The sequence below is a fragment of the Simochromis diagramma genome, unplaced genomic scaffold (genome assembly GCF_900408965.1).
Source record: "Simochromis diagramma unplaced genomic scaffold, fSimDia1.1 OVJJ01000123.1, whole genome shotgun sequence".
In the NCBI taxonomy this organism is placed as follows: domain Eukaryota; kingdom Metazoa; phylum Chordata; class Actinopteri; order Cichliformes; family Cichlidae; genus Simochromis; species Simochromis diagramma.
Window position 1 is genome coordinate 1,203,914 of NW_024386778.1, and position 11,305 is coordinate 1,215,218.

General features: G+C 44.8%; 2 protein-coding genes across 5 annotated transcripts in view; one reads left to right on the top strand and one right to left on the bottom strand.

Moving 5' to 3' along the window:
• LOC120720571 overlaps window positions 1–11,305 on the bottom strand; it is a 914,567-nt gene that overhangs the window by 502,316 nt on the left and 400,946 nt on the right. The gene's annotated exons all lie outside the window — the stretch shown is intronic.
• The window catches only part of auts2a (activator of transcription and developmental regulator AUTS2 a), a 327,329-nt gene that overhangs the window by 32,003 nt on the left and 284,021 nt on the right, over window positions 1–11,305 (top strand). The window lies entirely within an intron of this gene.

The window sequence follows — 11,305 nt, forward strand, 5'->3', positions numbered from 1 at the left end:
TGTTTGTGTCCTGTGTTCAGCTGAGAGACAGTGTCACCACGCCCGGTTAAGCGTCAGTCAACAGTCTCCAGTGGACCCATGCGGCCTTGAAGCAGGGACAAAGAGTTCTGACAACAATCCTGTTATCATGGAGGAATTTGTTGTTCCAGTCAGCTTCAACCTTGGCAGGCCTTCAGCTGGCGCCAGGGGGGCCGCATGAGTGAAGATGGTGAATGTTTGGGTTTAGTGCGAACAACTGCATCCAATTTTTGGTTGGTCTAATGTCCATCACTGGTGACCAATCATCTCCATTCCCGTTGTTCTTCTCCAAGATCTTATCCATATTGCGTTCAAAACACAGTCTGAGTACTCACAGCCCTGCCAATCATCTATCATGTCGGCCAGCCTTGTGGGATTTTCAACAGCTGTAGCCGCTTCTTGTTGTTCGATAAGCCAGCTCCAACCAGCCCGAACTCTGTTATCATGGTTCCAAATTGGTAGCTGTCGTTCATTGTCCTCCATCGAGAGTGTCGCCAGACACACGACGCAACCGACCATCGAGTATCCGGCAGCAAACGTCTCCGCAGGACAATCGGGCTCTCCCAGCAGGGTGTCAATTCCATTACGGGACCAGTTGAACAAATCCATAATTCTTTAGGTTTTAGAGAACAAGACCGGGAAAATGAGAATGGTTGGAAAGAATATTTTTTATGAGACAAAGAAGGTCATTTACACACGTGCGGTTAAAATTTCAGTCTTTTCCACTTTCCTTCTATAAGCTGAACTACATGTTTTTGGTTAAATACTGTCCTTGTAAGTAGGGCTGTTCGATATAACGATATATATTGGATGACGATATAAAAATCGTTTCATTTTATGCTATCGTTTTTTTCGTGGTGTCGCAAAATAAACTGTTTACGGCAATATTTTTTTCATGGTTCTGATGGTCACTGTAGTGGCTATATTAATTTCTTAAAGTTCTCTTTCTCTTATATTTAATATAACCACACTACGGACGGGCAAGCGCCTGTTTTTACGCGTTGTCGTTAGCAACAATGACGTAAACACCATCGCGTGTCCGCTTGTTCCACATAAACCTTTCACAATAAAGCTCAAGATCCTGTTGAGACTTTTCAAAATAAACTGAATCACGTGAAAGAGCAGATTATTTACGGATGAGAAGTAAAAAAGAGCCGCCAGGTGCTAAAAAATAAAGCTTAGACTCAAACGTTAGAACAGGCTTTTCCCCGCAGCACGCCGTGTAATAAATACTCACAAAGAAAACGGCGCCGTTACAACTTATGTCTAAAAATGTATCGTTTCATGCATCGGTTAAAACACTCGACTCCAGCTACACGACGCGCAGCTGGAAACACGTCACGCAAGTCGAGCTGCCCGAGATTCACAGAATTTACAGAAAATGTTACATTGTTGTGATTTATATCGTTATCGGATGATAGATGTTTTATATCGGGATATGAGATTTTGGTCGTATCGCACAGCCCTACTTGTAAGACAGGCTGGGAGCATGACTCTGTTTTACTTTAGTATTAGCTTCATGCAAACAGCAAACCAAACTCAGCTGTGTGTGACTGCTTATAGACCAAGGCTGTAAACTAAATGAATGTCTGGCAGATCTTTTCTTCCCTTTCTAAATGTATCATTTAGCAACAGTAATTGATATTGATATGTGCTGCAGGAAGTGGCCCTAAATCACAGCCAGACCAGTGGTGTGGGTTTAACAGTCCCAAAATAGTGTGAGTTACGTGTGAATAAGTAACCGCCGCCTCTAATGATGTGTTGCTGCCTCCTGCTCCTGCCGGGGATCTCTGACAGGCCTGATGGATGAAGTGGTCCTGACGCGCCCTCCTGCAATCACCTCCGTGTGGTTTCAGTCGATAGTCCATTAGAACTTCTGATCACTGCAGTGAAGAAATGTTTCTTTTATACATTTATTTTTTGTTTTGATGGGGAATAAATAATCAGTCATGTGTGTTTTCTCCATGTAGTTTATAGTTTATAGTTAGTTTCAGTTGTATTTCATTTTTTGTGCACACAAGACACTAACGTCCTCAGTGTCCAGTGAATTTAGCGCTCGCTTTAGCATTCACATCCACTTTAAGTAGCTCTTAGCAGCGGGTGCTCTGCATTAGTCACAGTGCAAACATTAACATCGTGCTTCCTTGTCCCCGTCTGCCCCTCGAAACAATCGAACGGCACATTCATTCGTGTGCTCGCAGAATTGACTTTGGTCCAGTTTGGCTTGTCGTCAGCAGCTGATCATTCAAGCATGGGAAAATGTAAGGACCAATTGGATTGATCCGATTTGGCGAGGCGATCGACCTGTCACACACCTCTGGTCACCGTAACCATCAGGTTATAGTATTGGTTTTAAGGGCTTCTGGGGATTTGGACTGTGCGTTTAGCAATAAACTTGTGTACATAACACATACGCCTATGATGCAACACAATATTTGCAATAAACAAACGTGGATAGTTTTCAAGCCCGTGAGATTTTTATTAGACTACTCTAAAAAAAAATCTCACTTGGCAATTAATGCAGAGGCTCACTGCGTGATTTGTTATCAGGAAACACATAAACTATAAAATCCATCCTTTGTGATGCAATTACAATAATTTAGGACGATGATATTTGGATCAGCCCCACCCATGTGTGCAGTTTACAGCAGCTGCATTGTCACTGGGTTTACTGTGGCGTGTTGGGTTACTCTGAAACAAAGCAAATGTTCTCACACTAATAGGCTGAGGTTAATTAAATCACCTCTTTGTCAACCCTCAGGTGCTAATCTTCCCTTAATTGAACGGATTGTGGTAAATCGGGGGAAACGTGCCCCCTGAGCACTGAATTACACAATCCTTCCTAATTGTGACTGGGTTTAGCAAAGTAATTTAACTCTCTATTGTCTGGTGGGCATCGGTATATGGAGATGAAAGAAAACCGTGGTCAGACTTGATAGTGTTGCTCCTACTATGGTTACAGTTGGCTTGTGCTGTGTTATGGTGGGTTCTGTGACGCAACACAATGGGACCAGAGGGAGGCGAGAATGGAGAGGAGGAAGAAACGGGAGTTTGCTGTGCAACCTGACATTATTTGCTTTGTGGAAGGAGACTCCTGGGGACACTCGGAGAAGAGAGGAGAGGAGGGAAAGACTGGTGTTTGTTTTCCTAAGAGGCTGAGCTCTGTGTGTGGCAGAGAAGATCCAGCCTGTGGGCAGACAGACACGCGAGGAAAGAAAGGTGAACGGACAAGTGGAGATATGGAAGAAAGCAAAGGCTGACTGACAAGCAAACATGCAGAGGGAGGAAGCAGACAGCCAGCCGACACTCCTTGCTGTCAGTGGGGTTTGTGGGCTCATCCAAGCAAACTCGAGAACTGTTAGTGAAGATGGACGGCTCTTTCTCGCTGCTTTTCACACTGACAGAACACAAAAACAGCGGGCTGGAGAGAAATCATATCTGCAGACAAATCAGAGAATTTCAGTGTACAAAGCATTTCTGCAGCAACCGAACAGGAAGATGTGAGGCAGTCCTTTGTGCTCAGAATTTACAGTACGGCACCGCAGCCACAAAAGTAGACGCTAATGTGGGAGTCAACAGCTCCTCAACAGCCCGACGCGTTGAGCGGGCTTCACGTCACAATGACAAACAGCTGTTAGCAGCCTGGAGCAATTTTTACACCACAGTAATATTTGTAATAGAGGCAGATTACATCGCCATCAGCTAATATTCAGCCAGAGTCGGTACTGGCTCCGTCACAGCTGCACTTGTGTCTTTAAGTTGGAACGGTTAAAACGGTTTCCATCAGCAGCACCAGTGTCTGCTCGTTTGTGCAAGAAGCAACAGGAGAACCACAAGATGATGTCCAGTATGTCTCCGGCCAAATGATCAGAAACAGCCTGACTGCTGGGCCCCGCCCTGACTGCTGGGCCCCGCCCTGACTGCTGGGCCCCGCCCTGACTGCTGGGCCCCGCCCAGAGGAGCCTGACTGGTATTTGGCATGTCCACCACCACACTGTGCTTTTCGCACATAAGGCCGGGTTTACTCTGAGCACGTGCGAACATTGTTCAGCATGAGGGATCTTCGTGAGTCGGCTACGGTGTTGTGATCTGTCCATGAGAGGGATACACAAACCCACAGCCTGACTGCTATTTGACATCATGATGAAATCCTGGGGCCCCCTGTCAGACCCCTATGCCGGCACAGTCCTGGGTTCCTCTGGTGCACAACAATGCTCGGCCTGATGTGGTGAGCTTATGCAGGCATCGATGCCACCTACTAGCTCCAACTCTCCCAGCTGGCTTTTGGGGTGCTATTGAATTCAGCCCTCTGTGGGTTGATTTTCATTTCCGTTAAATGACGTGGCGTCCTTTCGTTCCTAATCGACATCACTGTAGATGTCAAACAGGATTGTTTTTCTCCATTGAGATCTGATTCATTTTTTTTAGCAGTGTGCTCTGGTTTGTGTGTAGGATGGATCCACATCCATCCATTTTCTTCCGCTTATCCTTGTCAGGGTCACGGGGGGTGGAGTCTAGCTCAGCTGTCATAGGGCGAGAGGCGGGGTCCACCCTGGACAAGTCGCCAGTCTGCCGCAGGGCTAACCACACAGACACAGACAACCATTCGAGCCCACTAACTGCATGTCTTTGGACTGTGGGAGGAAGCCGGAGTACCCGCAGAGACGCAAACGCAGGGAGAACATGCAAACTGAGTGGAAAATTGAATTTCCATTTTCACTTTGCTATTTGCTCATTTTATTTGCCCTCTGACCGTTTCTACACCCTGTTTTTAACCAGTTGCTAATTTAAATGTGTGCCTATTATTACACATGCGAAATGTTAGTCATTTATCTCTGGACGTGATTCATTTTCCTTTTGACCTTTTAGTTAAAATTTTGTGTGCACTTGGCTGATTGTTGCTGCAGCCTTATTGCATTTATGGCCTAATTCATGAAGCAGTAGCACAGTCCCCAGTGTGCAGGCACACATGCATGATTGCACGCATGGACACACACAGCACATCCACAGCTTTTACAGTGAGAGCGAGATGAGCGTTCTGCAGCGATGCCTCCCAGGTAATTGCAGTATCTGTTTCAACTGAGGGTGGTGATTTCTGATGGTGTGAATCGTTTTTGTTTTTTTCCTGCAGTTTAGCTCGTAATGCTGACGGTAACAGCATGCTGGGTGTACCTCTCTCCTGCTGAGCCTTCTGATTAAAATTTCAGATGTGTGATCTGTCGCTTTCCTCACCCAGTGTCCCGGCATCCATCAGAGCGGAGTCCCTTCTCTCCCACCTCCTGCCCCCCAGAGATGGCTCTCGTCGTACGGCTGTCGTCGCTGGGAGGAGAGGGACAGCTGAGGGAAAGCGCTGACCAACAAGTTGTTGGTGATAAACGCGTATAATAGGCTGCGTATTTTGTTGTGATTACACAGGAATTAGGCCACATATGGTTTTTGTGTAATGATGTCTCACACAGTAGCAGATGGTTTGTAACATGCTTAATGCCAGCATATGTGTGGAGTCATTTTAGACCCTCCCATTTTAACTGGACGTCTTTTTTCTTTGTACTCAGAGCTGCAAAGGGAGCGGAGCACGAATTAGCCCAACACCTTCTTATTCCTTTTAAGGAAAAATGGGCAGATTTGATTCATGTAATGATAATGTCACTTTGGAAAACGCTGCCACTAAAGTCGTTTGGGCATCTTATTAGATTCCTGTTATTTCAACTAAATGAAAACAGCGGAGCATGAAGTGGCTGGAAACGAGACCGGCTCAAGTTGGTCTGGCACGTTTCACCTTCCTCACGAGGAACGGAGGAAAAATACCAGAAGCAGTTTCGGGGTGATCTGTGTCTACCTTTGTTATGATTTCCTTTCCACGAGGCTCCGTTATTCCCGGGATACGCAGCGCTTTGCAGCGTGTTTCATTCTGCGTGCTTTTTCTAAACTTCAGGTTTCCATCGCCCCGTGAGGAAAGCACACTACCAGAGGCTGCAGACGCCATCGCATGTCTTTTCCTGACCGTCATGTTACAAACCAACGCATTCAGACAAATTACATCTTGTTGCATCCCATGCCTCCTTGTTACTCTGTGCTTTTGTTCTCCTATTTTCTGTAAAGGGTGAACTAACTTCTAAAGCTTTATGTCAATTTAAAGTTAGACACCTGTCAAACTGACACACTTCTCTCAAACACGCCTGCAAGACTGTTTTGTTGTTTTGGAAAAGAAGCCAGATCCAGCACAGCAACATGATTTCCTAAAGCTTCCCGACATCTTTTCCACACTTCAGAAGCCAACAGCATTACAGTTAAGCACTCAGTTATTAATATTGTGTTATCCAAGGCCGAAGAAGAAGATGTGTTTAATCTGAGTTTGTTTTTTCAAACCTGCCAAGCTCAGGTCAAAGGCGTCTCTGTTCTGATCATGTGAACATCTTATGACGACTCAGCGAGTCGCCGCTGTGTGTGTTTGAATTATTCGACTGTTAAACTGTTAGTTTGATTAGTAACTTGGAGTACGAGAGGGAACGAAGCCTCGACCAGAAGAACTGATGTTGGTGCTGAGTTGATAAAGTTTATGGAGGGTGGAATGATTATTGTACTTGCTGATAACACTGAGTGTGATTGTCGACGGCGGGGTCCTCCACGACTTCATGCTGTTGCTCATTAATATTACTTTGGCTATCACTGTGACGGGTGTTCTCTCTGTTCGAACTGGTCATCGACTGATTGATTTTAACTCTGCGTGGCAGGAGACAAAAACACCTCCTGTCCTGTGTGTGTGTTTCTGTCGGGGAGATGATGCAGAAATGAAGCCTGGACATGTGATCGTGCTGAAACCTTTGTTCACAGACAATAAGATGTCTTTAAAGTGATAAAATGAACATAAATGTGTAGCTAACAACACCATAACACCGCTCGAGATAGAGCATGTGCAGGCAGCAACACCTTTGTGTTTGCTGATTGATCTAATGGGATTGGTCTGTAATTCTTTCACTGAAAGGGGCTTTATTCTTTGATTAACCTACGTGACACATTTTCACAGGTTTAGTCGCTGCCTAAGTAGGCTGTCGGCATTTCGGGGTAATTAACACGACTCGTTTGATCTGCTGATGCAACACATTGTTCAAGATTACATCTCTTGATTTGGCAGCTCCTTTTCAAACAGGAGATGTTAAACAAGTTGTGCACCAACTTGTTGTCAGACTTGCATTAGAGGAGCCATTTCCACATGAGCGCTGTTCCAACATTTGTGCACATGTGATCTGCATGTGTGCAAATGTCTGTCTCTGATTGTCCCAGAGAGCTGGAACAGTGAAGACCATTACTGTGCAAACTAATCAAATACATATGAGTAACACAGGTGAGTGGCTGGTGCAGTGGTCACGTGTCACGCCTCCTATAAAGCATTTGGTGCTAACAAATTTCTGTTGTTACGTTTGCGACTTCAGAAGATGCTGTGACCGCTAGTTCAAACATCTATAGACCGGTGGTTTAAATAGGCTTTTTTTATATCTCAGCTTTCGTCTATGCCCTTGATATTTCTCCCCTTAATTAACGTTGGGTCAAGACGATCGAACCTAACACAGCTGATTCAAAGCGACAATGGCAGATCTAGTGTTACACTTCTTATCAGCGTTAATTATCTTGCTCAAACCGCAGCTGTGGTCCTGCCAGAGTGGAACACGGGTGGTGTCGGCGGTGCTGTCTTGCATTATGGCAATAACCTGCAGCGCGAACACACCTGTAATTGCAGTGTGACTGGAAATGCTTTACGTCTGGATTAACAGGTCATTTTCTATAATCTGACACTGCTAATTATGTTACAGTCATGCAGTTGTTGAGCAACACGCTGAATCTCATCACTCTGTAGCGTTTGAAATTGAACAATTAATGTCACAGTAAAGTTTTTGCGAGTGTTTTGAATTTGCAGTGCAAAGATTTATACGCACGTTTAGACACTCAGATTTGGAGGTTGCAGACCGTGACCCTGACCACTGTTTTGGACAGCTGCACTAAGCAGAGGGGCAGTGTTAGCCTCCCACTCTGTTTCCTCATGATTCAGTTTACATGCTTTCAACGACAGCACCGAGTTGCCACCATCACTGAGCTGTCCTCCTTTCAGCTTCTTTTTCATTTCTTCTTTCCATCAGGTCGAGTGGTGTCAGTGCAAACAAGCCACTAAGATTATATTGAGCTAATTGGCAGCACTGTGATCATTAAGAGCTCATAATCCCTGAGCAACTATTGCTTTTTATGATAAGCATTTGGTTTGCCTCATTACAGTGCTGCTTACATTGCGTGTGTGTGTGTGTGTGTGTGTGTGTGTGTGTGTCTCTGTGTGTGTGTTTCTCAAGTGGAAATTCTCTGTGGGTAGTTTAATTATGCCTGCAAGGAGTGGAGCACGTCATGGGGCCATCCCGAAGACGACGACTCTACCATTCCTCTTTCATCCAGTCGCGTTATAATGATAACGATAACGATATATGATAATGATATATATCGTGATATATTAGCGCTGTCAGCGTCAATCTCCTTAAAATGACGTTAACGCCATTACCGCATTAAGGCGGTAAATATCCGGTAGTGAGTTATCGCGGATCGCCCCATGCGTGGGGCTGCACGGCGTCAACGCATTGGCACGGTTAGCTCATTAACGCGTTAGCGCTGCTTGATATATATCTATATGTCAAAATGACTGAACAGTATAAAATTTCCATTTTACGAACATTTTTTTAATTTAAATTACAAACCTTTTCAAATAAATTTTAAGATGTAGCAGCTTTTCCAAACAATGTAACACAAAACTTTTAAATAACAAATAAAAATGAAGATAAATATGCAAACATTTTTGAATAAAAAAATACAAGTCAAATATCAGTAAAACACTAAATTCTAAGTTGTTTAAAATAAAGTGCAAAACGTGCCTTTGGAACAGACCTGCTGGTGTTAGGGCCTCCTTTCTTCTTTCCACCTGACTGACTGGGCATTTGTGGGGGGCGCAGTTTTTGGCTTTCCTCATATTCGTCTCTTCGCTGTTACTGTCGCCCGGCATCATTTGCAGATGATGTTTTTCTGCTCAACGTCCGACTGCTTAAACCCAAACCAGGTGCACGTGAGCGACGTCGCACCGGTCTTCTTCATGAGCACCTCCTCCTCCTCCCCACGTGTAAGCTGCGCGCTTGCAGCTGCTGTGATACTTCGACCAAAACAGGCGCAGCTTGGTGACGTCATCAACATGCAGTAGAGCGGCATAGTCAAAATCTCTACGGTTGACTAAATTCATTCGTTTCTACCGTATACCGTTTATACCGCCCACCCCTACTGCAAACATGCTTCTTCCATGTGTTCTGCTGTAGTGGTGCTGTAGAAGTACACGTGGCCTCTGCATGTTTCATCAACAGTCAGGTTCATGGATATTTGGGGACTGAGTGCAGACTTTCAGCTTCAGGGTGCATTAACTGTTTATTAACGTCTTTAACACACTTCCAGTTCTTCTGTGGTGGTATGGTGTGTTATCTGCCACCTCTGTCATCAGTTTTGCCAGTAACCGTGATGCTCAGTGCTGTCAATAAGGCCATGTCCACACTAATATGTTTTTGTTTGAAAACGCATCTTTTTCTCTCCGTTTTGGCCTTCCACCCGCACTGAGACGGCGTTTTGAAAACGCTCTCCAAAGCGGCGAAATGTATAGTTGTCAAATAGCGTGGACGCGGAGCGTTTTTAGACGATTCGTGTAGACGTAGCCTAAGTTAGAAGTCATTTTTGATTAAATGTTATGTAAATACTACATTAAAAGATTCTTTTTGTAGTTGACTGTAACAGTTTTTACAGCCCGAGCTCACACACTCATGTGCTCCGTTTTAATGAGATCATTGGACGAGGGCCTGTCCGCTAAAGTAGCCGCCGAGCCGCCGTTCCTTTCACTTTCTTTCATGTGTGGAATGTGTTTCATACAGCAGCTGTGTTCTCCCTCAGCGGTGACAAAGGGTCATCCCGCTATGATGAAAACAGCTCAGCAGCATGAGTCTCCCGTTTCTGTCTCACCCCAGGCTCTGTAACTCTTCTAAAGACACAAACAGCTCTTTCGCCTCATGGGGACATTTTAATGGCTGCAAACCACACATCCATCTCCTCCTACATGTCACCTTCAAATAGGCTCGGAGATGGCGAGGGACAGCAGATGCATGAAGAGGGGAGCTCGCTTGCTTTTGTGCGTGCACGTGTCTGTGCGTGTGAGCAAAAACAGGAGCTGCCCGGGTAGATTTTTCATTCGCAGGCCCTTCACCCCTGGCAGTCACAACAGAGCGTTTCATCTTCCTGTTCATTCATCTTGGATACATGGAGCCACAAAGAGCAGGGAAGCATAAATAATGCACTTTATACCACGAGGCCCCCAGACGCTCTAACAGTTCACGTGAGCTATACAATTCATGCAGTTGATGATGCATTGGTGCTGTTTATGGCTGACCGGCATGCATTGCTCTATCACAGGATCCAGCGATAGCTGTGTTTTTAATAGCATGTGGAAAAGCAGTAATGTGTGCTTTGTGTGAACACGGGCCTGTGCTTACAGCCTTGTAGGAGCACTAACTCGGTTCGTATCATTCAGAGTTTGTCCCTTATGTTGCCATCAAATAAAAATATCTGTTTTTCATTTGACATTTTGGGCGCAGAGACACTCGAAGGAATTCAGCAGTGTGGGAGGGATTGCCAGATGACTTTCTCAGAGAATCAATCACGTTGTCAGCTGCTCAGCTGGCAGCTTTATTGGGACTACAGTGTTTGAGATCTTCTCGGATAACAATGATGTGAACAGTTCATAAAAATATGGGATGACAGTGAACGTGGAAAAGGCAAAGGCGCTACTTTTTATTTTCCCTTTTCTTTTATATTTAATGTTTCTGGCCAACTTTTATTTATGGTGCTGTATAGCATCGTGCTTTTGAGCTTTAATACTGTGCTTGAGTGAGATAAATGAAGTCTGAATCTACCAAACATATTACCGTATTTTTTTTGGACCATAAGGCACATTAAGCAAAACAAGACAATCAGAGAAGTCAAACTTTCCTCAACTCATTCTTCCTCCACTTCTGTACCATTGATTCATTAAAGCTGAATTCTCTGGCAGCTGCTCTATTCCCTTGTTGTGACTGAAGTTTGGTCCATTTACAGCATCCTGCCATGCGATTGCATTTGTCTCTAACCATCAGGAACCTTCATGTTAACATTTATCGAGTGGAAAAAAGTTAGCGTTCATCCTCCAGCTTCACTGTTTATGCTATGCTAACATAGCTGTGTCGCT